Source organism: Antechinus flavipes, chromosome 2 (assembly GCF_016432865.1).
Source record: "Antechinus flavipes isolate AdamAnt ecotype Samford, QLD, Australia chromosome 2, AdamAnt_v2, whole genome shotgun sequence".
Lineage (NCBI taxonomy): Eukaryota > Metazoa > Chordata > Mammalia > Dasyuromorphia > Dasyuridae > Antechinus > Antechinus flavipes.
This window is the reverse complement of record NC_067399.1, coordinates 205,948,771-205,976,688: the sequence shown is the minus strand read 5'-3', so window position 1 is coordinate 205,976,688 and position 27,918 is coordinate 205,948,771.

Below are 27,918 nucleotides of genomic sequence, written 5' to 3'. Positions count from 1 at the left end.
TGCCTCAGCCAGGAACACTGGTCCAAATCTCACCTCTGACTTATTGTGGCTGCATGATTTTGCATAATCCATAACCTCTTAATGCCCCAGGTAATGAATTCATTGGGTATATACATGAAACAACAGTTTACAACAGCTTCCAATCTATGTTAGTAAAGGAATTTCCTCATCCTAATGAGGATTATATTGGAGATTACAGATGGAAACAGAGACAGACAGAGACAGAGAGGAAAAGAGAGACAGAGGTACAGAGAGACAGAGACAGACAGAGACAGAGAGGAAAAGAAAGACAGAGGTACAGAGAGACAGAGACAGAGACAGACAGAGGGAGGGGGTGGGGGGAGGGAGAGAGGGAGAGAGAGAGAGAGAGAGAGAGAGAGAGAGAGAGAGAGAGAGACAGAGAGAGAGAGACAGAGAGAGAGAGAGAGAGAGAGAGACAGAGAGAGAGAGAGAGAGACAGACAGACAGACATGGCGGGGGAAGAGAGGGAAGGAGGGAAAGAGAAAGAGAAGTAAATAAGCAGTAAAGTAAAAGCACAGTAGGTGCTTAAGGAAAAATTCTAGATGAGCAACTGAATGTATACTTCCACATTCTCCATGTGAAGGGAGTATAAATCAGTCTATGGTTAGTCTGCCAGTACACGCAACAATATTCCGGACTGACATTTCTACTTCCAGGAGCCAAGATGATGCAGTAATCAGTGAATCACTATATCTCTCCCATGTTCACCTTCAGGCAACCATAAAGTAGCACCACAAGATGGGTGCTGGAGTAGTGGAACCAACGGGAAGATAATCTTTTAGCCCAGAAAACCTGGAAGATTGACAGAAGGGATGCATCTCACTAGGATAAGGGGGAGGCAGGAATGTAGTCTGGGACAGGGAGTTTCTGAGCTGGCAGCAGGCCCCACTTCAGCAAACCAGCAGGAGCTCCTGAGTCCCAGAGGGGTGGAGTGGGCAAACACTAAAGCAGGACCCCCAGGTGCCTTAGCATAGACAGAGGAGTCAGAAAACTCCAACACCAGGAACCATCCCTTACTTGGTGTTCCCGGGTGGGCAGATATCCTCCAGCCATGAGCTCTTCATGCATTTTGGTTTAACTCTGGGCCAGCAGGCAGGCATTCTCCAGGGACTGAACCATCACAAGCTTCAGTGTAGCCCAGGGAAAACATAGAAACATATCACTGGGCCTCAGCACATGCCAGTCACCATCACTGGAACCCCCAGTTCAGCACAGGTAAGCTGCAGGACCCCGACAGCCTCCATCAGGGCCTCCTCACCCTTCAGCAAAGCTCCAGACAAAAGGGTCTCCCGAGGGCCTCAGGGCAACATCGGAGCAGACCAGGCAAACATCCAGGGCCTGTAGCCATTGGCATAAGAAGCCGATCTGCTCCTGGGAGCAGAAAGGAAAAACGGAAAGGATGCTGGGAAGATGGCAGAGTAGGTGGGTAAATTTCAAGCTCTCCCAATTTCCCCCACAAAGAGAACAAATTTGCTCCTTAGGGCGAGCGTGAAAAATCAAGAAGACTTGGGGCAGAACAAGGATCCTTCTGATACAACTCAGCAAGATCTGAAGAAAGACCCTGGGCTGGGGATTAACCCCAGTGAAGTGCAAACACTTCCAGGCTAGTTCTGCAGAAATAAGTGCAGATCCCTCGGACTAGCTGGGTGTGACTGCTTCTGGTGAACTCCTGAGACTTTTACCTCCTGGACTGTGGGCTGCGTGGGGGTTTGAGTCCCAGAAGACTGAATGAACTTCGGCTGATTGGGAACACCAGGCCCAGCTGTGCTGCTGAGACAGAACCAGCACCTGGTGAGTATAGAAGCAGTGAGGCAGAGACTCTGCTGGCTGTGGGCACTTACTGGAGGGGGGAGCTCTTGCTTTGGGGTTCCTGGTCACAGAGGAGAGCTGAAGGAAGTTTGAGGCACCATCCCCCACCCCCCAGTTAGAGGTGCTTACACTAATACTCTTATTTAAAAAAATGAATTGGCAGAGAAGAAAGAACCCTGCCATGGAAGCATATTATGGGAATAAGGAAGACTGGGGTTCATTTTCAGAGGACACTTTAGTTTAAAAAAAAAAGCTTCTTTTTTTCTATATTACCCCAAAGAGTAATATAAAATGGCTCCCTGCCCAAAATTTATAGAACTCAAAAAAGAATTCAAAAATCAAATGAGAAAAAGTGAGGAAAAACTAAAGAAAAAAAGTAAAACCACCCAAGAAAAAGATTATGAAAAAATGTTAACCAATTAGAAAAGGAGGTAGAGTCTTAAAGATGAAAATAAATCTTTGAAAATTAGAATCAGATAAAGGGAAGTCATTGAAGCTATAGGAGACCAAGAAATAACAAAACTGATTATAAAAAATGAGACAAGAGAATAGAATGTGAAACATGTTATACGAAAAACAACAGACCTGCAGAAGAGATCAAGAAGAGAAAATATAAGAGTAATTGAATTGCCAGAAAGTTGTGACCAAAAAGAGAACCTTGCCACAATAATACAGAAAATAATTCTAATAAATTGTCTTGGAGTCATAAAACATGAGGGGAAAGTAGAAGTAGAAAAAATTCACCACTCACCACCTCAACGAGATCCTTTGTAGAAAACACATAGGAATATTATTGCCAAATTTTAAAATCCCCAGATCAAAGAGAAAATTTTGCAAGGAAACAAGAAAAAAAATTCAAATATGCTGGAACTACACTTAGAATTGTACAAGACTTTTATCAACAACTAAAATAAAAGACTATAGGTCTTAGAATTGCATCTACTGAGAAGCAAAAGAACTAGACCTGTGGACAAAAATATCTTATTTAGCAAAATTATCTATAATTTTGAATGAGAAAAAACGGACATTCAACAAACTTGCAAATTTTCAGGACTTTTTGTCAACCAAACCCAAACTTAACAGAAAATTTAACATATAAGAGCCAGTTGTGCCAAGATACAAAGATGAGTTGAGAAACATCAGAGAATTTATTAAAGTTGACTTTGGTCACAAGGGACCAAACAAAAGACATAGGGTTTTTATAGAGTTGACAGAAACCAGCAAATAGGTTAGCTACTTCCTTATATGACATATTTGCAACTATTTGTTAAGGGGATACATCAAAAACAGAGGCAGGGAGACAGATATCATGCATAAGATTTCCAATGCTAATATTATGCAGGAGAGAAGGAGACAAGGGTCTAGTACAAGGGTACTAGATGAAAGTCTAGGATGGCAAAAGGGGGCTGGGGTTGCTGGGTCATTTTAAATTCTCAAATCCAGTTTTCCTATGGTTCTAACAATATCACAGATCAATTTTAAGGAATTCAACATGGACAACTGTTTAAACATGAATAAATTGTTTATGGCTTTTTTACTTAGAAAATATATACTTTATGTTTAAGATTTATGTCAACAATACAGTAAGCTTAAAAGAAAGATTGACAGAGTAAAGGCAAAAATAGTAATCATGTTAATGCAAATGAGGTGCAAAGGAAGAATAGACAGAAGCATTGGGAGGGGGAGAAAGGCTTATAGTTCTAAAAACCTACTCCCATCAAGAATGGGTTCAATAGGCAACACTACATATATACCATGAAGGACATAACATCCTCTAAACTCTATAAAGAAATAAGGAAAGAGGGATGAGTGGATATGTAAGCAAAGGGTGAAGGAAGAAAACAAGGAAGGGATCCCTGGATGGGGGGATTTTAAGTTATAGTAAACCAAGTTATAAAGCAGAATTTAATGAAAGAGTTAACAGGGTTAGGAAAGACATGTATGTGCTTGTGGGATATGTGTGTGTGGATGTGTATATATGTATGTATACATCTACTTATGTATATACAAATATATCATTTCTTAACTGTAGCTTGCTTGGGGTGGGGGGATGAAAGGGAAATATGTGTGTCTACATGTGTACATATATAGATATAGATATAGATATATAAGAACTTATAAATATATCCTTTCTTGACTATAGCCTGATTAGGAGTGGTGGGGGTGATGAAAGAGGAGAATAAGAATAAAGTAAAAGGTGTGCAGCAGAGAACAAAAGAATTTACAAGGAAGTAAAAGACAGACATTTATGAATATAATTTCCTCTACTAATAAATATACTTTTTTAAATTAGTATTTGTTATTATTTATTTTAAACCTCCCTGATGTTCTGCTGTGCACATGATAATGTTTTCTTGTTTTGCTTCATTTTGTTTTGTATTACTTTTCTGTTTTTCTTTTTTTATTCTGTTTCTTCAAATAAAATAAATTTGAAAAGAAGAAAAAGAAAGGAAGGAAGGAAGGAAGAGAAAGAAAGAAAGAGAGAGAGAGAAAGAAAGAAAGAAAGAAAGAAAGAAAGAAAGAAAGAAAGAAAGAAAGAAAGAAAGAAAGAAAGAGAAAGAAAGAAATAGGGAAGGAAGGAAGGAAGAGAGGGAGGGAGAAACTTTTGAACAAATTCCCCAAAAGAAAAAGGGCCCCAATCCCCTCCCCCAAAAAGAAAAGATGAACAGAAAAAAAATCTGATTATAGAGTTATTATGGTGACAGAGAAAACACACAATTTTAGAAGAGGACAACAATGTCAAAATACCTATGGGCAAAACCCCAAAGAAAAACAGGAAGTGGCTTCAAGCCCAGAAAGAACTCATGGAAGAGCTCAAAAAAAGTGCTTACAAATCACAAAGAGAGGTAGAAGAAAAAATTGGGAAAAGAAACGAGAATGATGCAAGAGAATTATGAAAAAATATTTAACAGCCTGGAAAAGTGCTTAACATTAGAACTGGCTATATGGAAAAGGAGACACAAAAATATATTTCTTAAAGAGTCAAGTAGAAAAGAAAGTACAAAAGCTAACTGAAGAAAAGAGCGCCTTAAAAGTTAGTACTGGGCAAATAGAAGTCAATGACTGTGAGGCATCAAGAATCAATCAAACAAATTCAAAAGAATTAATAAAATGGAAGAAAATGTAAAATACCTCATGGGAAAAACAACTGACCAAGAAAATAGATCCAGGAGAAAGAATATCAGAATAAACTACCTGAAATCCATAATGAAAGTAAGACTGGGAGAGAATCTTTTATAAAATTTTCAAGGAAATTCGTCCTCCATTGTATACAGTAGCGGCAAGGCTATATGATCATCAATTATGATGAACACAGCTCTTTTCAATAGCGAGGTGATTCAGGCCAGTTCTAATGGTCTTGTGACAGAGAGAGCCATCTGCACCCAGAGGACTGGGGGAACTAAGAGTGGTTCACAACATAGTATTTTCACTTTTTTGTTGTTTGTTTACATTTTGTTTTCTTTCTCATTTTTTTTCCTTTTTGATCTGATTTTTCTCATGCAGCATGAAACTGTGGAAATAACATCTATTAGATTACTTGCTGTTTAGGAGAGGGGTTGAGGGGAGAGAAAAAATTGTAACACAAGATTTTGAAATGGTGAATGTTGAAAATCATCTATGCACATTTTGAAAATAAAAAGCTTTAACAAAAAAAAGAAGGGGGAAAAAAGGAAAATTGTTCTCATGTCCTAAAAGCAGTAGGCACTGATATATCAGGGAAGAGATTCCAAAATTCAAACTCCAAGGGACATTATAGTCAAATTTCAGATGATAAAGTCAAGGAAAAAATACAAGTATCCAGAAAGAAACAATTTAAATATCGGGGTGTTGCAATCAAGATTACACAGGACTTGGCAGCTCATGGTCATAGTCCATGATATTCTGGAAGACAAAGGAACTAGGACTACAATCAATAATTGCTTATCTGGAAAAATTAAATATAATACATCAAGGGAAAATATGGTCATTCTTTTAAATACAAGGATTTCAAGTTTTTATAAGAAGAAAATCAGAATTAAACCAAAAATTTGATCTCCAATATCAAGAACCAAGAGAAACATAAACAGGTAAAAAGGGAAAAATTACATCATTAAATAGTACAGCTAGAAGGAACATACATAGAAAGACAGTATGGCTATAAGATGAATTTGAAGGAATGACGTAAAAAATTAAAGGATGAGAATATATATTGTGTGCAGAAGAAAGGGAGAAGTAGAATGCCACTATATATACACATACTATATATATGTGTGTTGTGTGTGTGTGTGTGTATATATATAATTTCACATGAAGAGGCACAAAATATCTATTACAGTAAAGGAAAAGATAGGAGGGGGGCAATGAGCATCAAAACCTTACTTTTATCAATATTGATTCAAAAGAGTGAGTAATATACACAATCAGTTGGATATAGATATCTATCTTACCCTACAGGGAAGTAGGAGGAGGGGAAGAAGGAGAGGTTGATAGAAGGAAGATCAGGGGAGGTATAGACAGTAGTGAAACATTGGTGAGAAGGGAAAGAATTAAAGGAGAGAGATGACAAATCAGAAGAATAATAGGATGGATGGAAATTCAGAGGCAGTAATCATAATTGTGAATATGAATGGAATGAATTCTCCCATATAGTGGAAGTGAAGTGGGTCAAAACCAGAATTCTACATTCTATTGTTTACAAGGAACATATTTGAAGAAGAGAGCTACATACATAGTAAAAGTAAGAGGTTCTAGCAGAATTTATTATGTTTCAGCTGTTGTAGAAAAAGCAGGAATAGCAATCCTTTAAAAGCAGAAATAGACCTAACTTTTAAAAATTTTTTAAAAGATGTAGTTTCCTTCCTACATCTTGCTAAAAATGAACTATAAACAATGAAGCAATATCAATACATAAATATATATACACCAAGTGGCATAGTATCCAAATTCTTAAAGTTAAGTGAGTTACAGGAAGAAATAGACAGCAAAACTTTACTAGTGGGAGATTTCAACTGTTTCCTCTCAGAATTTGATAAGTCCAACCAAAAAACAAACAAAAAAGAAACTAGGAAGATAAATAGAACATTAGGAATATTAGATATGATAGACCTTTGGAGAAAACTGAATGGGAACAAAAGGAATTTACCTTGAGCTCAGCAGCACATAGCACGTACACAAAAATAAACCATATAATAAGTTATAAAAACTTCAAAATAAAAAAAATCAGAAATAGTAAAATTATTCTTTTGGCTCATAATGCAATAAAAATTACATTCAGTAAAGGGCAGTGGAAAGATAGATTAAACATTAATTGGAAACTAAATAATCTAATTCTAAAGAATAAGTGTATCAAAGAATAATTCATGGAAATAATCAATAATTTCATTAAGAAATGAAACAGCATTCCAAATTTTATGGAATGCAGCTAAAGAAGTACTTAGGGGAAAATTTTTTCTCTAAATATTTCTCCAGCAACACAATGCAAAAAAGAAGAGATCGATGAACTGGGCATTCAACTAAAAAAAAAAAATCTTGAAAAAAACAAATCAAAAACCCCAATTCAGCACCAAATTGGAAAGCCGGAAAATCAAAAGTGAGGTTAGTAAGATTGAAAGTAAATAAAATATTAAGCTAATAAATAAATTTAGGAGCTGGTTTTATGAAAAAAAGAATCAATGTTAGATAAGTTGTTAGCTAATTTAATTTTTAAAAAAGAGAGAAGAAAATCAAATAACCAGTATCAAAAATGAGAAGAGTGAAATCATCACCAATGAAGAAGAAATTAAAGCTATCATTAGGAATTTTTTTCCAATTATGTGCCAATAAATCTGAAAATCTGATGAATATTTACATAAAGATCAATTACTAGATTAACAGATCAAGAAACAGAAAGCCTGAGAAATCCTATCTTAGGAAAAGAAATTGAATATGCTATTAATGAATTCCCTAGGAAAAAATTCCAAGGAACAGCTGGGTTCACAAGTGAATTCTGCCAAAAATTTAAAAAACAATTAATTTCAATATCATATAAACTAGTTGGGAAATAAGCAAGGGAGGACTTTGCTAAAACTCTTTTTATGACACAAATATGGTGCTGAAATCCAAACCAAAAAGAGCTGTAACAGAGAAATAAAATTTTTTAAAATTGGGTCCTCAATATGAATATAGATATCTATATTACCCTGAAAGAAAGTAGGAAGGGAGGAGGATACAAGAAGGGGGAAGGGGAATTGAAGAGAGCGCACACTACTCTCTATGCCCCAACATTCTGGATTGTCATAACTCCTATTTCTAAACCAGACATTTTTAGAAAGCTAGAAAAGATAAGATTAGTTCATGACCTACTATTTTACAAATATCTTTTTGCATTCAAAACAACAGCTCTTTTTTTACATATTAACATTAAGAATGAATTATATTAGTGGCCCTGTAGGTAATATATGAGCAAGTCAGGAAGTTAATACAACTATTAGATAAGTAGTGTAAGTAACAGTATTAACCTATTTATCAATCAACAAACATCCAGGGACTAGAGTTACAAAGATATAAACAAAATAGCCCCTGCTTTCAAGGAGCTTACATTTTAGGAAATACATGACACACACAATATATATACAAAGTAAAGACCAGAAAGACAATGGAAAGAATGTTGGATTTAATGCCAGAGGAAGAGACTGATTTTGCTATTTTCTCTCTATGTGACTTTGGGTGAAACATTTTACCATTCTGGGCCTCAGCTTCTCCATCTGGAAAATGGATGGATTCAGATAGGATTTGGATAAAATGCTCAAGTCCTTTCAGATTTTAAATCTATGTTCCTATAATTCTATAACTACAAGGAATTTCAGGGTAAGAAGGCATTAAGTAGCTGAGGGAAAGAGAAAAATCTTATAGGAAGAAGATGGTATTTCAGGTGAGAGCAGATTGAGGCTTAGAGAAGTATCAAAGCTTGAAGATTAAGTTCTCTAATTCTAAATCCAGTGGACTTTTTACTACAGTACACTCAAAATACATTTGAGTGGTAGATAGATATAGCAATTATATTGAATGCAGAAATCAAACAATGGCAAACCAAGGAATAAGGAAAGTTGTGGGGGGAGGGAGGATGAAGATTGAGGCAAAAGGATTCCCTGTGTACTGGGCAACAGGGCCCTCTATGCATAGTAGTTCTAAAACCAAGTCCTCTCCTGGTCCCAACTGACTCAAATCCCCCGAAATGGGCCTGCACCTCTAGGCAAATCCAGCGTTTGCAGCAGCCTAATGAAGCTACAGCGAAAGACTTGTTTCCTTGCACAACATCTATCAGGTGACAAACTCTGGCATTTATCTAGCAGCCAGAGATCATTATCTGGTAGCAATATTCTCTCCATTGACAGTATCTTTTAAATAAGGGTCAACTATCCAGCAATCTGCCTGCTGTAGATTTCTTCTGGTAAAGTAAAAGGTATTCAAACCAAAACTGGAGGAGAAAGGGAAAGATAAAAGAGTGCAAGTGGAAGAAGAGGTTTTCCCTTCAGTACATCCCGGGCTAATGAAGTTATGTCTACTCTGTATGTATAGTAGCTTCACCTAATAGAAGGTAAACTTCTTGAGGGCAAAAATTGTTTTATTTTTGCTAAAGCAAAGCAAGAGTTTAATAAAAAGCTAGTTGAATTAAATTGTATTAATAATACAGGCAGAGAATGAGAGTGCTTTTTGATGGTAGTCACAAAGCCAGGGGGAGTGCTTAATGCTGCTGCTATATTCCTTTGAAATGTATAAAAATGGACCATGGATATGTTGTTAAATTTAATGAGGAAAAAAAAATCCTGTAATAGCAATTCAGTTTCATAATCACAGATTAATAGACTCAGTTAAGTGATGCAATGGATAGAGGGTTGGATCTGGATAAGATCTGAGCTTGTTTCATACTTCATGCACATATTTATTGCATGACCTTGAGTATATTAATTGACCTCTGTGTACCTTAGTTTTCTTAGCTGAAAAAATTAACATAGCACATTACATCTATCTCCAAAGGTTGTTGTGAAGATCAAATGAAATATTTGTAAAGAGCTTTGAAAACCATAAAGTGCTATAAATGCTTGTTATTATTATATTTGATCTACTTTTTTATATTCTTCTTTGTACACTGAAATGTAAAATGGATATGAAACTGGATTTGGAAGAAAAATTGGGATCCAAATCCCAGCTAACCTACCAACTATGATTCTGGGTAAATCATTTAAGCTTCTAATGCCTCATTTTCCTTATCTGTAGAATGGGGAAGGAGATTGAACTTGACAGTTTTTCAATATATGTATCAATAATCCCATAATTCTATGTTGCTCTTAATCAAGTTCACTATTTCGAAAAAGAAATTTTGGTGGGGGGGGGGGGAATGGAAAAGGTAGACCAATCATGCCCATGGAACTCTTTAATCAAAAATGCAATGGCCATATTGAGTTGCTGACTCCATTGTCTACTTTTCTCATGCTTGTCCCTCTGTCTCACATACCCTTCTCCTCCAATTCTGTTGTGTAATGTCTATCTATATCCTCAAGGAGAAGCAGATGGTATAATGGAAAGAGTCTTCAAGATCCAATTTTATCACTTCTAGCTTTGTGACTTTGAGACAAACACCTTAATCTCTATGTGTCTTAAGTAACTCTCTAAGACTTATTTAGCACCCATAGTTAGGTTATAATCTTCAATGGTGGGGTGATTTCCATAATGGAAGCTCCCAATACTGACTAAATCAAAGATCCTTTCCTATTTCCCTAAAATCCAGATCATAGTAATTACAGTGCTTGACTCATAAAGATAACAGATTTTTGGCCAGGGATGAAGTAAACCAACAAAGGAGGCTAATAATGTATTTTCCTGCTATCTTCCAAATCTAATGAAGAAAGGCTTTAAACCCAAAGTATGAGGGGAGGAAGAAGGAGGAAGAAAGGTGTGTGTGTGTGTGTGTGTGTGTGTGTGTGTGTGTGTGTGTGTGTGTGTGTGTGTCCCAAATTAGATGCCAAGGAATATAGCTAAAAAGAAGAAAAATAAATGTAGTTGAAATATTCAGAAATTTTCAAGAGAGAAAATCCAAGAAAAAAGTCAGTGATAAAACTTATGACTTCAAATGACTTCACAAATGCTCAAAGTTTAGGAAATAAACAGTAGGAATTAAAGACCAAACAGAAAAATAAAGATTTTTCTTCATTAGGATCATTGAAACTTGGGCTGGATAAAACATATGACTAGCTCTGGTAAGGGATATTTTATTAGAAAGAATCAGAATTAAATTGCAATAGAAGCAGAATGATATTGCATATTAAGAAAGTATACTTATTTGAGGAAATCTAGGAACAAGAAGGAAGAAGCATAAGAGAAAAGGTATAGGTGAAGATCTTAAAGGGAGAAGTGATTTTTGTCAAAGAAGTGTAATATTATAGACTACCTAAACTAAAAGAAGAAACAGATGAGAAATTTGCAAAATAAGTCAAAATTCTGGAGTAGATGTATTTTTTAGAATACTGATTGAAATTCTTAATTATCCAGATACTTCCTATAGTTCTTTGTGACAAAAGCAGAGCAGCTAATAACTTCTTGACTTGTCTTAATGATTTTTTCAACCTTCAAAAGGTAGTAGAAGCAACAAGGAAAATTTTTCTTCTTAATTTAATTTCCACTAACACAGAGGAACTGGTTGTTGAGGTAGAAATTATGAAAACCCTGGAGAGAAGTGACAACTGCCTCCCATAATTTTTGATAAAGGATAGGAAATCTGGGCATAGTCTGAAATGTACCCTAGATTTTTAGTAGATTTCAAAAGGTTAGTAGGAAAATATATTGTAATTCTATGAATTAAAATTATATAGGAGAAAATAGTCCTGGGAGAGGAGGACTATCCCCAAATGAAACTATAAAGATGCAAAGGGAATCTTCAATGAAGAAATATGACATATGTTTTGAAATCTTAAATGTATATAGAGACAAATAACAAAATAACTTAAATTTTAAAAAAATAATGAGCAGAAGATGAAAGCTAGACTAGGGAAGAAAGAATGATAATAACAATGTGCCACTGCTCTATAAAAATAGCTGAAGTACTGAAGCACAGAATGACCTGAAGCTGGCAAAGGGAAGCCAAGGACAATGATAACGGCAACAAACATTGGCTTTTTAGTTTCTTTGTTTTTAGCAATATGAGGAGATAAACAGAGGAACAAAGGAAAAAGGTTTTTACTTGGGTATATAGTTTGACAATTACTGACAGTAGAGAGATGGCAGAAATGCTCATTCATTATTTTACTTTTGTTTTCTCTGACAATGAAGATGACCTCTGGCACTGGAAATGACAAAGAATAAAATGAATAACAAGAGTTTGATACCCAAAATACATAAGGAGGCAGTAAGAGAGAGCCTATTTATTTGTTCTTGTCAAATTCAATTAGTCTAGCCCAGAAGAACTTCAATCTGGGGTAATGAAAAAATTGATGAATGTGATTGTTGAGACAATGGCAAGATGGTGGACAATGAGATAAGTGTTCCATACTTGCAGGAGGGCAAATGTTGTACTAATTTTCAAGAAAAGGAAGAGAATAGTTTATAGCCTATGCAGGTGAACTTAACTTTGATTCCTGAGGAAATTGTAGAAAGGATGATTCAAGAGGTGGTTGGGAAATATCTACAAAAGAAAGCAGTGATTACAAAAGCAGCAGTGATTACAGAGAGATATATCTGGCTCTGTCAAGAAGAGACCATGTCAGACTATCCTCATTTGAAGGAAGGAGGACAAAGAATGGAATACAGTAGAAGTATTTATCTAAATTTTAGCAAAGCTTTTAAAGAAGTACTTCCTAGTATTCTTTTGGAGAAAATGCAGAGGTATAGATTAAATGATAACAAAGTCACACTCACTGGTTTGCTTTGTTGTACTCAAATAATAGTTAACATTAAAAGTCAGCATTGCAGGAGACCTCTTCCAGAGTATTCCAAGGATGTGTGCTTAACCCTGGGATCTTTATCATTTTTATCAGTGACTTGGACAAAAACACAAATGGCATACTATTCAGGATTTCAGGTGACAATAGCTTGACCTTTCTACCTAACAGAGGATAATGTGTATATCAAACTCATCATACCAAAGATTTAGTTTATCATCTTTCTCCTTAAACCTGACCATCTCTCCAACTTTTCTATTTCAGTTGATGGTACTACCCACCATCCTACAACATTCTTCAGACTCAGAATCTCAGAGCCATCCTTGACTCTTCATATTCTCTTGACCCCCTCCATCTTTTACCATAATATTCCCCAAGCAATAAAGAATTATGAACTCCTGGGAATTCTAGTTCCACAAAATCTCCTCCATCCATTTCTTTTTCTCTACTCACACTTTTTGAAGTCTTCCCTTATTACCTGAAATGGTGGTCTTCTCTGTGTCCTGACCATTTCCTACAGCACACTTTTCATCACATTCTACCCTAAATAATACTTTTCTTCATTATTTCCCTCTCACACCTACTCACTCCTAGAAAAGTAAGCTACTTGAGGGCAGAGACTAACATTAATAATAATAATAATCTTATCCTCAGAACTTATCACAGTATTTTTACATTATAGGCACTAAAATATTTACTTTTTTAATTAAGGAAGATGATACCAACTTTCCCTTGTTTTCTTTAGGGTACTTAAAAAGCCAGCCTTATAATACCCAAGCTTCTCCTTGAGAATAAAGTGAATACTTAAAATGGGAAATTGCTTTAATTCTTTCTCTCTTTTATTATAAGCAACTGAAAGCAGTTTGGCAGAGTAAATTGAATATTGAAGCTAGAGTCACCGAAAGGTGCATGCTAGGAATCAATATGAAATGACAGAAAAGGTAGGTGGGAGGGTTTTCCATGCCAAGCTAAGGATTTTGTATTTAATCATCCTAGAAATAGTAGGGAAACTTTTGAGTTTTTCAAGTGAGGGGTAAGGGGAGTACGTAACATGATCAGATTAATGTAAAGACCTAAACACTGGAAACATCTAGTTGGCTATCAGTTTTATTCCCCTATTCCCCTACTTCCTTTTGCCCCTTCATTCCTTCCAGCATTTATCTCAGCTAAATAATACCAATAATAATTCAGATTTATGTCACACTTCATAGATTATAAAGCTCTTCACCATATGCCATGAGTAATATGCCCAATTTACAAATGAGAAAATTGAGTCTCAGGGAAATCAAATGATGTTTTTTAGGATGCACAGCTAGTGAGATGTATTCAGGAAATTTGTCCCTTGTTTGGATACTCATTTTACTACATCACATTCAGAGAAAGTGAGATGAGGAGAGATAGATAGGTACGGAATAATAGTCTAGAAACTTGAGGAGAAACGGCTTCAAGACCTGAGAATGCCATAGGATATCATTAGAGATGAATAAAAGTTTTGCTCAGTGAGCTGTGATGAGGTTCAGTCTGACATTGAGTCGTATGAATTTGTGGTAGGTCAACCCATAAGTGTTGTTTTGTGATTCTCTATAGAAATACTAAAAAAAATTTGGTATTGGAAAAAAAAATTCTTCGTCAGGGATTATAACCCATGTTGCAGATTGGCAAAGATAGCATAGCAAAACATCAAAGGAGTGCTAATAAGAGCATCATTCACTTGGCTGGCATGGAGGATGGACTGGTAAGGAGGGAAATCAAACCAGAAGAGTATTACTAGACTGGAATGTTATGGAAAATTCATGGAGCTGTTTGTGATGAGTACAAGGTTCAACATAGTGAGAAGTAGTATAGAAGGATCAAGAGGAGGATGTGGTTGTAAAGAAAAACTTTTGAGTTTGAGGCCTTAGAAGTATGGAACAGTCGCATATTATGTAACTGTTCTGAGGGGTTAACATGGAGAAGACAGTGAGATCTAGGGAACCGAAGGGGTCTGAGTATTAAGAAAAAAGCATCAACATTGAAGGTGAAAACATCAAAGGTTGCTGACAAGAGAATATGATTGAAAGAAAGACAATTGTTGAAGTCCCTGATGGAAATAGGAAAAAGTTTGTTTTGACCTCTAAATCCTCTAAACTCAGTTTATAAATATGTCTTCAAAAATTGGTCTATTACATACAGCCATATAGGACTATTGTGGACAAGCAAATCCCTCTCCATCTCTGAGTCTTCACGTCCTCATCTGTCAAATAAGGGTATTGGACCACTTGGCCTCTAAGGTCCTTCCTGATGCTAAGTCCATGTACGGGCTCCTGATCCAATGAGAAAAAGATCCTGAAAAGAAAAACAGTGGGATTTCGCTACAGGTCCCTTTAAGCTGCTGGGAAAGAACATTTATGCTATGTTACTAAGGCTTTTAAAAGGCAATGTTCTGTGCTGATGGTCTCCCTGCTGTATAGATAATTGTAAAACAAACTCCATATTTCAGTGACACCCTTTCTAATTACATCTCACCTTCATTAGGCTATTAAAGTGATAGATGGTAGCAATTACATTGAACCCCACTGAAAACATTCTATCTGTGACACACACTGACTAGAACATGAGTTATTTACCCAGGAGCCTGGAAGAGCGTGGCTGCCACCAGGAAGCATGGCAAAAAGAAGTCCCATTTACTCTGACAGTTGCCTAAGGCCTCCCAGAGGAGGAAGGCACACAGGTCAGGCTGAAGTTCCATCTTGGCACCTACTACCCTACTGGGTTTGCCAGGTGCTGGGGTACAAGAAACAGAATCTCATCTCTCCATATTCATTAATAACTGAGCAGGACAGTTACCCAAGGGGAGTTGGAGCAGGAGGGGCTTTCAATAGTCAGTATTTCAGGGGCTCCATCCCTTGAACTTAACTGTCACTTTACAGTTACATAGAGAATCCTGACAGATTGCTCACAGACATTAACCAGATTTGATCCTGTCATGGGAGGCATCAAGATATAAAAGAAAGAATTCTGGCTTAGGAATCAGTGAATCTGTGGTTGGATTCTGACTGTGGTTTTAATCACTTAATTTCTCTGAGCTTCAGTTTTCTCATCTATAAAATAAGGAGTTGGACTATATTAGGGATCCTTCACCTGCACTTTTTCATTTTAAAAAATATTTTGATAAGGTATTTCAATGTGATTGATTTCCTTTACAATTCTATGTATTTTTATGTATTTGAAAATATTATTCTGAGAAGAGGTCCATAAGCTTTACCAGATTGCTGCCAAAGGGGCCCATAATGCACAAGAGTTTAAGAATTTGTGGACAAATAATCTGTAAAATCCCTTTCTGCTCTATAACTTCTGGAATGAAGATGCTTATTCCTTCAGACAACAACTTTTATTATGCTAAATTGTTCCAGAATATGAGCAAGTATTAGGATAGGAAATATTTCCTGAAAACTGGAACCATGAACAGACAGGATTTGTGGGGTCAATCGCTTTATGGATAAAGTAGAACAGAATATATGAAACGGAGTACGATAAACCATTGTAAAGCACATTTAGTTTGGTTCAGTTTTTGTTGTTTAGTCAATTAGTAATATCCAACTCTTTGTGACCCCCATATGGGGTTTTCTTGGCAGAGATACTGAGTGATTTGCCATTTCCTTCTCCAACTCATTTTACAGATGAGAAAACTGATGCAAATGGAGTGAAGTGACTTCCCAGAGTCACACAGCCAATAAGTGTCAGAGGTGAAATTTGAACTCAGGTCCTCCTGAATCCCACGCTGGTGCTCTATACTCTGCAACACCTAGCTGCACCTTGTTTGTTTTAGTTGTGTTTTTCTCTTCCAAAATTCTACATACCTTTTCCCTAGAACCATCCACACAAGCAAGAGTACTGGATTCTGGAGTGAGATGATCTTGGAGATATCTTCACCCTCTTAATTTTAGCCATTTTCATCTTTAAAATGAAGAAATAAAACTAAATTAACTCTTAAGATTCTTTCTAGTTCTAACTCTATGATCTTGTGATTTCCCATCACCCCACTCACTCCTCCCTTTGCCCTCAGAAAATTCCAATAAAGGTTTGTCTACTCATCTCCATACTCATTATATTTAACAGTGTCTTTGATTCCTTAGACTTGGTGATATTCTTCAGTCATGGTAACACTGGAAGGAATTGCCTGCTGAGGATCCCAGCTTTCTAGGGAGTGGAATGGATCTAGCTGAATTCTATTTCAGCAGAGTCTCACCCCTATGGTTCAGCTCAGGAATTTCCCTTAGAGTGTAACCTAAATCTGACTGATCTCTCAATTCAGGCTCAAGAAGCTAAGTCTTTGAATCTTTCCAGTCCCTATGTTTCCCATTCCCAGGGTTCAGGAACCTCTTATATCTGATCCTAATTAACCATTGCTTTGTCCTTTTCCTTTTCCTCCCCCCCTCCTCTTCCTTCTTTTTCTCCTCCTCCTTTTCCTCTTCCTCTTTTCCTTCCTCCTCTTCTTCTTCCTCACCCTCCTCTTCCTTCTCTTTCTCCTTCTCTTCTTCTTCCTCCTCTTTTCCTCCTCCTCCTCCTTCTTTTCTTCTTCCTTCTCTTTTCCTCCTCCTCTTCCTCCTCTTCTTTTTCCTATTTCTGCTGTTGCTGCCACCAGAACCCTAAAGCTGCATGAGAGCTATCCTCAAATGAGCTAACTTAAGATAAATTCCATTTGTGGGTTGAGATGGGGAAAGTGGATCTTGGGAGTTTGACAAAAAGCTCCATAGTTAGAAAGACCCTAAGACATTACTCTCAAGAGTAAATGAGTGGACTTCCGGTTAAGATGGCGGAGAGGAGGCACACAGCTGTGTAAGCTCCATGCTTTCTCTCACTATCCATTTCATTACAAGCCTCTGAATTAATGCTTGACTGAAAAAAAACCCACAAATAGTTACCAAGAGAAGGCATCCTTGAGATTCGCCAAGAAAGGTCTGTCTTTACTGGAGGGCTGGGACGGTTTTAGATCGGGCGCAGGCGGCGGGCAGCGGCAGTGAGAGCACGGGAGCAGACTGGAGAGGGGGTGGGGAGTGATCGCAGCCGTCTCTGCGGGGAGAGCTTCGCTACAGGATTAGATACTTTGCTCCGGCAGCAAGTCAGCAGCCCAGCAGAGAAGCTAAAAACACCGTGGATGAAGAATACAACCCCAAATAGCTGGAGTCTCTTGGGACCTGGCCGCCCCCCTCTTCCCCCCCTCACAGTGACTCAGCACGCTCTGGGACCTCAGAGCGCAGGCGCAGCACAGTCCTGCTAGTGCCTCACTGCTGCCCCCTGCAGTCTGTAGAGGAAGCTCGGTAACACACCCAGCCCCTCCCCCAAAGAAAGACTCCAGTTTTTTCTGTTTTTCTTTGCTAGTTTGTCTTTGATTATTAGACAGAATGAGCAAGAAACTGAAGAGGACTTTAACCCTTGACAGCTTCTATACAGATAGAGAGCAGACTCTAAATCCTGAGGAGACTAAAAACAGACAGTCTTCAGGTGAATCCCCAAAGGAGGAGATCATCTGTTCCTCAGCACAAATGAACCTCATAGAAGTAATTAAAAAGGCTCTCACAAGGGAGCTAGAAGAAAAATGGGAAAAGCAGAGTGAGGCCTGGCAAAAGGAGAGGGAAGCTTGGGAAAAGGAGAGGGAGGCTTGGCAAAAGAGCCTGGAGAAGTCAGTTAAAGAGAGAGTGGATAAAGAAGTAAAATCCTTGAAAAATAGGATTGGTGAACTGGAAAACAAAATTGGCGAAATGGAAAAAAATTCCACAGAACAAAAGAACTCAATGGGACAATTAGAAAAAGATTTTTAAAAAGTGAGTGAAGAAAATACTTCACTGAAAATCAGAATTGAACAATTGGAATTGAATGACTCAAGGAGACAAGAAGAATCAGTCAAGCAAATCCAAAAAAAATCAAACAATGGAAAAGAATGTGAAATACCTTCTGGGGAAGACAACAGACCTAGAAAACAGATCCAGGAGAGACAATCTGAGAATCATTGGACTTCCAGAAAAACATGATGAAAAAAAGAGCCTGGACACTATTTTCCAGGAAATTATCAAAGAGAACTGCCCAGAAGTCATAGGAACAGAGGAAAAAATAAACATTGAAAGGATTCATCGATCACCCACTGAAAGGGATCCTAAAATCAAAAGACCAAAGAATATAGTGGCCAAATGCCAGAACCCTCAGATGAAGGAAAAAATATTGCAAACGGCTAGAAAAACCCAATTCAAGTATCAAGGAGCCACAATAAGGATCACCCAGGATTCTGGCAGCATCCACATTAAAAGATCGAAGGGCCTGGAATATGATATTCCGAAAGGCTAAGGAACTTGGTATGCAACCAAAAATAACTTACCCAGCGAGAATGAGCATCTTTTTCCAGGGAAGAAGATGGACATTCAACGAAGTAAGCGAATTTCATCTATTTCTGATGAAAAAGCCAGAACTTAACAAAAAGTTTGATCTACAAATATAGAACTCAAGAGAAATCTAAAAAGGTAAAGATTAATCTTGGGAACTATATTTTGACTATATAGATGTATAAAGAATGCATGTATACCTTGTTCTAGAAATTGATGTGGAAAGGACATTGTACCAGAAAAAGGGTAAAGTGGGGGTAGTATATCTCATGAAGAGGCATAGGAAACCTATTATATCTGAGAGAAAGAATGGAGGGGGATGAATATAGTGGGTATCTTACTGCCTTCAGAATTGGCTTTAAGTGAAAAATCTTAAGACATATTCAATCTATGGTGAAACTTCTCCCACCTCATTGAAAAGTAAGAAGGGAAAAGTGAAAAGGGAAGGAATAAGCTAAAAGGAAGGGAATACGGAAACTGGGAGGGAAAGGGGTAAGATAGGAGGAGGAACTCTAAGGCGGGGGGAGGGATACTAAAAAGGGAAGGCTGTGAGAAGCAAGTGGTGCTCACAAGCTTAATACTGGAAAGGGGGGAAAGGGGAAAGAAGGAAGAAAAGCATAAACCGGGGTTAACAAGATGGCAAGTAATACAGAATTGGTCATTCTAACCATAAATGTGAACGGGGTAAACTCCCCCATAAACAGGAAGCGGTTAGCAGAATGGATTAAAAGCCAGAATCCTACAATATGTTGTTTACAGGAAACACACCTGAAGCGGGGAGATACATGCAGGTTAAAGGTAAAAGGTTGGAGCAAAATCTACTATGCTTCAGGTGAAGTCAAAAAAGCAGGGGTAGCCATCCTGATCTCAGATCAAGCTAAAGCAAAAATTGATCTAATTAAAAGAGATAAGGAAGGGCACTATATCTTGCTAAAGGGTAGAATGGATAATGAAGCACTATCTATATTAAACATATATGCACCAAGTGGTGTAGCATCTAAATTCTTAAAAGAGAAATTGAGAGAGCTGCAAGAAGAAATAGACAGTAAAACTATAATAGTGGGAGATCTTAACCTTGCACTCTCAGAATTAGATAAATCAAACCACAAAATAAATAAGAAAGAAGTCAAAGAGGTAAATAGAATACTAGAAAAGTTAGATATGATAGATCTCTGGAGAAAATGTAATGGAGACAAAAAGGAATACACTTTCTTTTCAGCAGTTCATGGAACCTATACAAAAATTGACCATATATTAGGACATAAAAACCTCAAACTCAAATGCAGTAAGGCAGAAATAGTAAATGCATCCTTTTCAGACCACGATGCAATGAAAATTACATTCAACAAAAAACCAGGGGGAAGTAGACCAAAAAATAATTGGAAACTAAATAATCTTATACTAAGGAATGATTGGGTGAAACAGCAAATCATAGACATAATTAATAACTTCACCCAAGAAAACGATAATAATGAGACATCATACCAAAATGTATGGGATGCAGCCAAAGCGGTAATAAGGGGAAATTTCATGTCTCTAGAGGCCTATTTGTATAAAATAGAGAAAGAGAAGGTCAATGAATTGGGTTTGCAACTAAAAATGCTAGAAAAGGAACAAATTAAAAACCCCCAGTCAAACACTAAACTTGAAATTCTAAAAATAAAAGGAGAGATCAATAAAATTGAAAGTAAAAAAACTATTGAATTGATTAATAAAACTAAGAGTTGGTTCTATGAAAAAACCAACAAAATAGACAAACCCTTAGTAAATCTGATTAAAAAAGACAAAGAGGAAAATCAAATTGTTAGTCTTAAAAATGAAAAGGGAGAACTCACCACTAACGAAGAGGAAATTAGAGCAATAATTAGGAGTTACTTTGCCCAACTTTATGCCAATAAATTCGACAACTTAAATAAAATAGAAAAATACCTCCAAAAATATAGCTTGCATAAACTAACAGAGGAAGAAGTAAATATCCTAAACAGTCCCATCTCAGAAAAAGAAATAGAACAAACTATCAATCAACTCCCTAAGAAAAAATCCCCAGGACCAGATGGATTTACATGTGAATTCTACCAAACATTTAAAGAACAATTAACTCCAATGCTAAATAAACTATTTGAAAAAATAGGGATTGAAGGAGTCCTACCAAACTCCTTTTATGACACAGACATGGTACTGATACCTAAACCAGGTAGGCTGAAAACAGAGAAAGAAAATTATAGACCAATCTCCCTAATGAATATTGATGCTAAAATCTTAAATAAAATATTAGCAAAAAGATTACAGAAAATCATCCCCAGGATAATACACTATGACCAAGTAGGATTTATACCAGGAATGCAGGGCTGGTTCAATATTAGGAAAACTATTAGCATAATTGACTATATCAATAACCAACCAAACAAAAACCATATGATCATCCAATAGATGCAGAAAAAGCATTTGATAAAATCCAACATCCATTCCTAATAAAAACACTTGAGAGCATAGGAATAAATGGACTTTTCCTTAAAATAGTCAGGAGCATATATTTAAAACCATCAGTAAGCATCATATGCAATGGGGAAAAACTGGAACCTTTCCCAGTAAGATCTGGAGTGAAGCAAGGTTGCCCTCTATCACCATTATTATTTAATATCGTATTAGAAACACTAGCCTCGGCAATAAGAGTCGAGAAAGATATTAAAGGAATTAGAGTAGGCAATGAAGAAACCAAACCATCACTCTTTGCAGATGATATGATGGTATACCTAGAGAACCCCAGAGATTCTACTAAAAAGCTATTAGAAATAATTCATAATTTTAGCAAAGTAGCTGGCTACAAAATAAATCCCCATAAATCCTCAGCATTTTTATACATCTCCAACAAAACTCAACAGCAAGAGATACAAAGAGAAATTCCATTCAGAATAACAGTTGCTACCATAAAATATTTGGGAATCTATCTACCAAAGGAAAGTCAGGAATTATATGAGCAAAATTATAAAAAAGTCTCCACACAAATAAAGTCAGACTTAAATAATTGGAAAAATATTAAGTGCTCTTGGATCGGCCGAGCGAACATAATAAAGATGACAATACTCCCTAAACTAATCTATTTATTTAGTGCTATACCAATCAGACTTCCAAGAAAATATTTTATTGATCTAGAAAAAATAACAACAAAATTCATATGGAACAATAAAAAGTCGAGAATCTCAAGGGAATTAATGAAAAAAAAATCAAATGAAGGTGGCCTAGCTGTACCTGATCTAAAATTATATTATAAAGCAGCAGTCACCAAAACCATTTGGTATTGGCTAAGAAATAGATTAGTGGATCAGTGGAAAAGGCTAGGCTCACAAGACAGAATAGTCAATTATAGCAATCTAGTGTTTGACAAACCCAAAGCCCCTAACTTCTGGGAAAAGAATTCATTATTTGATAAAAACTGCTGGGATAATTGGAAATTAGTATGGCAGAAATTAGGCATGGACCCACACTTAACACCATATACCAAGATAAGATCAAAATGGGTCCATGACCTAGGCATAAAAAACGAGATTATAAATAAATTAGAGGAACGTAGAATAGTTTATCTCTCAGACTTGTGGAGGAGAAAGAAATTTGTGACCAAAGATGAACTAGAGACCATTACTGATCACAAAATAGAAATTTTTGATTACATCAAATTAAAAAGCCTTTGTATAAACAAAACTAATGCAAACAAGATTAGAAGGGAAGCAACAAACTGAGAAAACATTTTCACAGTTAAAGGTTCTGATAAAGGCCTCATTTCTAAAATATATAGAGAACTGACTCAAATATATAAGAAATCAAGCCATTCTCCAATTGATAAATGGTCAAAGGATATGAACAGACAATTTTCAGAGGATGAAATTGAAACTATTACTACTCATATGAAAGAGTGTTCCAAATCATCATTGATCAGAGAAATGCAAATTAAGACAACTCTGAGATACCACTACACACCTGTCAGATTGGCTAAGATGACAGGAAAAAATAATGATGAATGTTGGAGGGGATGCGGGAAAACTGGGACACTAATGCATTGTTGGTGGAGTTGTGAACGAATCCAACCATTCTGGAGAGCAATCTAGAATTATGCCCAAAAAATTATCAAATTGTGCATACCCTTTGATCCAGCAGTGTTTCTATTGGGCTTATATCCCAAAGAAATACTAAAGAAGGGAAAGGGACCTGTATGTGCCAAAATGTTTGTAGCAGCCCTATTTGTAGTGGCTAGAAACTGGAAAATGAATGGATGTCCATCAATTGGAGAATGGCTGGGTAAATTGTGGTATATGAATGTTATGGAATATTATTGTTCTGTAAGAAATGACCAGCAGGATGAATACAGAGAGGACTGGCGAGACTTACATGAACTGATGCTAAGTGAAATGAGCAGAACCAGGAGATCATTATACACTTTGACAACGATATTGTATGAGGACATATTTTGATGGAAGTGGATTTCTTTGACAAAGAGACCTGAGTTTCAATTGATCAATGATGGACAAAAGCAGCTACACCCAAAGAAAGAACACTGGGAAACGAATGTGAACTATCTGCATTTTTGTTTTTCTTCCCGGTTATTTATACCTTCTGAATCCAATTCTCCCTATGCAACAAGAGAACTGTTCAGTTCTGCAAACATATATTGTATCTAGGATATACTGCAACATATCCAACATATAAAGGACTGCTTGCCATCTAGGGGAGGGGGTGGAGGGAGGGAGGGGAAAAAAATCGGAAAAGAAACGAGTGCAAGGGATAATGTTGTCAATATAAAGTAATCATTAAATAAAAATTAAAAAAAAAAAAGAGTAAATGAGTCCCTAGGGTACCCCATTGACACTACCATGGCAAACTATTATGGACTAGGAAGAACTTGTTTATATACTCTCTTCTAGTAATTTCCTATTTTAACTAATTATACTTGTTAACTATATTCCAGGTTTTCCAGTTATTTCTATATGCTATAGCATAGCAGTGCTTAACACAGTGAATGACACATTATAAGTTCTTAATAAGTACTTGTTGACTGGTTGATGATACCAGTGCTATTGCTGACCTCTATTATTGTGGTGCCCTTGGGCAAAAATCTCATTACTCTGTCCTGGTTTTGGCTCTGGATACAACTAAACCCTGAATATTTTTTCCTTCCCATTCCACTTCTTCCCATCCCTTTCCTTAAAGCCCCCTTCTAACACCATGTCATAAATATTTCCCCTCACCCTTAGGTTTATTTACAGGGAAACAGAATAATATAACTTCAGAAGTAATATACAAGGGTAGTCTTAGGTAACTGAAGTGACATTTGAACTCAGGTCTTCTTGACATCAGGGTCAATACTCTGTTTGGTTATGTGACTCTGGCAAACCATTTAACCTCTGCTTGCCTCAGTTTCCTCACCTGTAATATGGAGACAATAACAGCATCTATCTCCCAGGATTATTGATAAGATCAAAGGAAATAATATTTGTAGAGTACTTAGCACAGAAATTGACCAAACTAGTCACTATAAAAATGCTTATTCCCTTTCCCTTTCCTTTATACTACTGTCTATTCCTAATATACATCCCTATCACTCTAATACCCTTTCTCATAATTAAGAAAAACAGGTCAAAATAACCTAATAATAATGATAGCTCACATCAAAGAGTGTAGTCTTTAAAATTTGCAAAGCACTTTACATGTATTATCTTATTTAATCTTAATAACCACCATATTGCCATCATTAATTCCATTTTAAAGAAGAGAAAAGAGACCCTGAGAAATGGGAAAAGATTAAGAATCACTCCCTCAAGTGATTCTACGAGCCACAGCTAATATCTGAGAGGAGATAAAACCCAGGTTTTCCTGGCACCAAAACAGTGCTCTTTCCATGGTAGCCCAGTCTCAAATCCAGCTGGACTTGCAGTATTCGGCATCCACGGTCCTCTACCCTCTCCTTAGCAAGATAGCTTCCTCCTTTAAGGTTCAATAGTATAACCTCCCTTTCTGCCTGCTCCTGTGGACCCAGAAGCCAGAAGGTTCTGACTCTTCTGCTTTCCACTTAAAAGTGCTTTACTGCAAAGTTCTTTCTCTGAGAGACCAATAGGCAAAGGCTGATGGAAAGCTTCAGAAGTGAAAATAGGATCTCACTAATCATTGCTTTTATAGGTGACTGTCCATCTCCCCAAAACAAAGAAAAGGGCACATTTTCTATAGAAAGGTAACATTTTTGTATTTCTCATCTCTTTGAAAATGCATTCTAATATTCTGAAAGCATATGGAGGTAACATCATACATAACTGTTGGAGGCTCTTAGGGCCAAAAGATCCTATCAGCCACTGTGAGTGCAAGAATCAAGAGACAAGAAAGATGACCTCGCCCCCTTCCACCTGCCTTTGCTAATTGCCTCCCGTATCCTCTCAGTGAAGGAATCTTCCTTGTGCCTAGGTCAGTACTTTGATAGAATGGGGTTGTCTATATTCAAGAACCTTTAGGAATCAAGTAACAAATTAGTCTCACTGCTCACTACTCACAGAGTAGTTCAGTGATTTTAACACTGTAACACAGTATATAATACAATTCAATAAACATTTATTAAATACATACTATGTATCAAGCTCTGTGCTAAGCCCTGGAAATATAAATAAGAAACAGAAAGACAGTTTCTGCCCTCAAAGAGCTTACAATCTTAGGAAGAAAGGAAGGAAGAAACATACAAAAGGATATGGAAAAGCTTGAGCAAATTCAGAGTGGATTTTGTTCCATGGACTTGGAACTAGGCACAGCTGCAGATAGAGAACGGAATTAGTTGAAAGCCCAATTTGTATCCCTAGAAAGGAAAGCTTTGGGAGGAGTTTGATACTCCATTCTCCAGTCCTCCAGTCAAAGGAAAGAGGAGATGGTATCCAAACTTTGATTTAACAGCACAGTAATGAGATTAGAACTGGTCAGTTTATTTTGGCAGGGGATTCTTGTTCCAAACAGTCAGAACTGCACATGGAGATCAGAGGAACCTGGAAGTCCAGTGATCTGAATCTGCCCTTCCCAATTTATCCTGAGAGAGGCAAACAACATAAAGCAGCTAAGTCCAGATTCGTGCCAAGAATGAATCCCCTGAAGTGGTCCTATCATTCTAATTCTCACTACATACTTCTCTTCAGCTAGAATTGTAACGTGCATTGCAAACCTTAAAACATTATATGAATGCTAATTATTATTATATTATTCTCTAACTTAAAAACCAGTGTCTTTCCATTAGATCATAATAGTCAAAAGATGTGTGAGTGCATTGAAGTCAGTGAAGGATTCCTTGCAACCACTCTATGGAATAGGAATTTAATGAATTGCTATATCAAAAAATAAAAATAAAAAAGAATTATTCTTTAGAGGCCACACTTTAGAGGTCAGAAGCCTTTTTTAATGTAGCAAGACAGGTTCTTGAATAGCCAATACACAATTTACTATTAGAACTCATACTTTCAACAAATATAGTACATTACAGTACATAAAATGCAGAATGTATTGCAATTACAAGACATTAAGGTTTAAGATTGCACTGAGATTTCAGAGATATGTATTTATTACTCAAGATGTTTCCAGATTAATGGGAAATGCCAAAACTTCTATTCTACAGGCATAGGCTTCAAGAGTCTAGGGTCACCTCCATGCCATAATGTAGCATCAAGATACATAAAATTTTAGTTGGTGGGGGGGAGGGGTTTCAGTAAAAAGGGTGTAATAATTAGTGCTATTTCCTCTACAAAGTTCCCATGGATGATATAACAACTTTATGCCATAAGGGAGCCTATCCCCTAACTTCTTCTACATTGGGGAGGTAGAAATATAAGAAATAAATTCCCTCCTGAGGAAGCCCATCCCTTGAGGAATGAACAAATAATGAGAATTAAATGTAATGAAAATGATTGGATTATATAAGAAATGATTAAAGAGATGATTACAGAAAAACCTGGAAATTTCTATGAATCTATCCACAATACACTGAGCAGAATCAGGGAATAATTTATATACTAACAAGAGCATTATGAAGGCAAATCACTTCGAAAGCTTTTAAAACAATGACCAGCCATGATTCTAGAGGACTGATGGTAAAGAATGCTATTCATTGCCTGATAGAGCAGGGATGGACTCAAATTGCAGATAGATTATATATGTTTTTAGATATGGCTATTGAAGGATTTATTTTGTTTGAATATGCATATTTGTTACAAGGGATTTCCTCTTCTTTTTTTCTTCTTCCAGTTGGGGAGAGAGAAAATAAAAACTTATTGAGAAACTTTAAAAAATCTCCCTATGACTTAGGGGATTCACAACTTTATTGGCTCTTATTCTTAAACATTGCATTGAGGAAAGGTGGTGCCTGGGGATATCCTAAAAAAAAAATGGCCAACTGGCTTTGCTATTTCTCTGCTCCTTTTCTGTTTAAATTTTAGAACATTGAAAAATGCTTGAGATAATGACCAGGTAGACCATTAGCTAAGGTTAAGGCATAAATAAAAGATTTCTCAATTCCATGTCAGGCTTGTGAAAAGAGAGAGGGATTCCATAGTGCATTAAACACTGAATAAAGGCTGTATGACATAAAGAGAAATGACACTGGTCAGGGAGAACTGGTTTCTAATCCTACCTAGCATATATGTTAGCTCTGAGACCATGAGTAAAATCATTTAAATTCTCTAGGGCTCAATATTCTCTACTGTATAATGAAGAGAATACTTAGAGAGTATGAAAGTCAGTTTGATAATAGTGATCAGACAACAGGCCTCACAGTTAAGAGAACTGAGGTTCAAATCTTGCATGCGACATATACTAGGATGCTGGGT